Genomic DNA, 3,437 nt, shown 5'->3' on the forward strand with positions numbered 1-3,437 from the left:
GCCATCTCCTTGGAAGGGGGTTACCAAGCCTCCTCCCATCTGTTGCCCAGTCTTAGCCCGCCCTGCAATGCCACCCTTCTGTTCCTCCTCCTTTGCCAACACCTTGGGACTCAGTGACACTAGCAAAATGTTTGGGTATCCTGTTCTTGGGCCAACAATATGCAATCCAGCTCAGAGGCAGAGGACACCATTGTCCTCCACTTCTGGACCATCCTTGTCCACCTCCTACAGCACAGAGGACATCCCTCCTTAGCACCTCTAGGAGCTAGTGGAACCACAGCCCTTTGAATAACAAACAGCTCCTCAAAGGGACCAGGCCTAACAGGAGGTATCAGGCTGAAGAGCTTTCGCAGGACTGCAGAGAGTTGTTGCCAACGATGGAGCTCTCCAGGGTTCTCTGTGATCTTTCACTTGGCCCAGACTGAACTTCTGGACTTATCTTATTTGGTTCCTGTTCTTCAAGACCTAACCAGTAAGCTGAACCAGTGAGTTCCCTGTACTCTATACCTGACCACCACAACCCATGGGACCCCTAACTCAAGAGGGGACAGGCCATTGCCAACAGGACCAAGGAACTCCTCTGTGGCACCATTGGTGAAACTAGAAAGCACGACCCACTTTGTGCCAGAATCCTGGGTAAATATTGCACAGCCCCCCCTCACTTGTTTTAGTAGTCAAATATACTATCTAGCAGGTTGTGCAGAACCGGTTAAACTGAAAGAAAACCACTCTTGGTTGATAACCCCATCTACAGGATCATTGTATTGCACTCATTCTTATGGAACAACTGCCTCTTTTATGAATACATGAGGTCTCACAAATTTCTATGTTAACTTTAAGAAGATTCATATCAAGTTTCCACTAAAGTTTTCTCATTAACTATGCTGGGACTCTGATCAAATTCTGAGTAATGTGATGGGCTTGTGATACCTCTTTCTGGGAATAACAGAATAAGCTAGCTAATGAAGCTCTCATGCTTTCATTCTCTTGACCGAAACTTGACCGAAACAAGTTACTGCTGCCAGAGTTTTCCCTCAGACAAAGCCCAGACTTGGTGATAAGCCTTTTTTTTTTTTTTTTTTTTTTGTCTTTGACACAGACACAGAAAGAGTAACTGGGTGCTTACTTTGTTATTTATTTTAAATCAATTAAACATCTTGCTTTAAACAACGACTCAAGTACTTAACTGTCCAAAAGTAAGGCTTCAAAATGAGTTGTAAGAAAAGAAGGTGAGGGGAAACCATTTATTATTGTTACACTATATTTATACTGCTGCTCAATAAAATATGTGTGCTAACTGGCTTATAATAGTGATATCAGAACATAACTTAAAAGCTCCAAGAGCTCCTTATTTGGTTAGCAAGTTTTCTCAATTATTTTCCCTGAAACCCTTTTCAAACCTTTATTCAGGGAAGAAAGAATTCATCTCTTTTTTGTGACATCTGTCAAGAGATTTGTAGGATCACCATTAGTGGAAAGGGGATACATTCAAAATTAGCTGGGCAGATAGCAGCAGCAAATGCGAAGGGTTCTGCAGAGGAAAGACTGTGGGTTTAAGGAACCAGGTGGCAGGATTTCAGAGGTTTCAAATCTGTAATGGGCAACAAACCGAACATGCGCAAATCATGCGATACGGTGGCATAAAGAAACACGTCTATTTCTAAAAAGAAGTTGCTCACTTTTAGCTGTTGTTCTCCCAGTGTTTACTGTCCTGTCCTATATTTGAAAGTGAATGAATGCACACCCAAACCAGGCCCCAGTCATTTAGCTGCCCGGGGCAATCAGGATGCATGGACCATACTACATGCCCAGAGCAAGACTTAAAGGAGCATTTTGTTTCAGATTAGTAAGTAGAGCAAGTATAAAGCACAAAATTGTACCAGAGATAAATATGTGGGGCCAGAGATAAGTATTTGCTAAAGACTATCCATTACAGGTATCTGATGTTCCAGAATAAATGAGTTTAATTGTGTTGCAATGATCTTCCTCAGTTTGTTTTACATAAGCTCTTCAGGTTCTATGTTAAACAACAAGTCATCGTTTCCCCTTCTGACTTCAAGTAGTAGAGGTGATTCATTCATTACTGCATCTTGCAGGTCAGCAGAAGTCTCCAATGGGCGCCCATTCACCTTAACAATGATATCTCCATCCTTAATCCCACCTCTGTGATGGCAAAAGAGAAACAGTAATAAGCTAAAGTCCATCCTTTATTTGTTTAAAAAACCCACAAACAAATTTATTTATTAAAACATTTTCACCTCCCCTAAACACTCCCAAGAGGGACGCGGGTGGCGCTGTGGTCTAAACCACAGAGCCTAGGGCTTGCCGATCAGAAGGTCGGCGGTTTGAATCCCTGCGACAGGTTGAGCTCCTGTTGCTCGGTCCCTGCTCCTGCCCACCTAGCAGTTCGAAAGCACGTCAAAGTGCAAGTAGATAAATAGGTACCGCTCTGGCAGGAAGGTAAACGGTGTTTCTGTTCGCCAGAAGTGGCTTAGTCATGCTGGCCACATGACCCGGATGCTGTACGCCGGCTCCCTCAGCCAATAAAGCGAGATAAGCGCCGCAACCCCAGAGTCAGGCACAACTGGACCTAATGGTCAGAGATCCCTTTACCTTTACCTTTTTATCCATTACAGTACAGGTAACCAGTGGCAGAGCAAGCCAATTGGGTGCCTGGGTTGGTGGGGACGTGGGAGAGGGAGGGCCTTCTCAGTGGTGGCTCCATGGTTTGGACCTCCCTCCCTAGAGAAACCAAACTGGCCCCCTCCTTGCTGTCCTTTCTCAGGCGGGTGGACTTTCCTGTTGCAACAGGCTTTGGGCCAGTTAGCCCTGGTGATCATTCGATGTCTACTGACTGGGTTGTCCGTCCCCCCCAAATGACCCCTGAATTTTTGAATTTGATTGATATTGATGCTGCATTTTATGTTGTGTTTTATGCTGTTTTATAGTCACACTTTAATCAATGTTTTATGTTTGCTGTTAGCCGCCCTGAGCCCGGTTTTTAAACCAGGAAGGGTGGGGTATAAATAAAAAATTATTATTATTATTTATTATTGGGGAACTCGCTGCTTTTTAATGAAAATGCTGGTGCCCTGCTGTTTTTCTTGCAATTATTTGTATGGTTTTAAGATTTTATATATGTATATCATTCTAATTCTATCAATGTTGAATTGTTTTTAATGATTGTTTTTTCCCCCTGTGTTTTTAAGCAGTTCTTATTTTTATCAGGAAGCTGCCTTGAGCCATGTCAGGTGGAAAGGTGGAGTATAATAATAATGATAATAATAATTAATTAATAAGTAAACTAATAAATATGAACCTGATTCTCTGTTGAGGTGTGTACCAAGCTCAGGAGGAAGGAGGGAGTGCTGCCACTAACCCCCAGCATCAGTTCAGGCTGCTGCCTCCGCTTGGAAGTGGTTCAGCCAGTCTGCGCT

The sequence above is a fragment of the Podarcis vaucheri genome (genome assembly GCF_965113315.1).
Source record: "Podarcis vaucheri genome assembly, chromosome: 9".
Classification (NCBI taxonomy): domain Eukaryota; kingdom Metazoa; phylum Chordata; class Lepidosauria; order Squamata; family Lacertidae; genus Podarcis; species Podarcis vaucheri.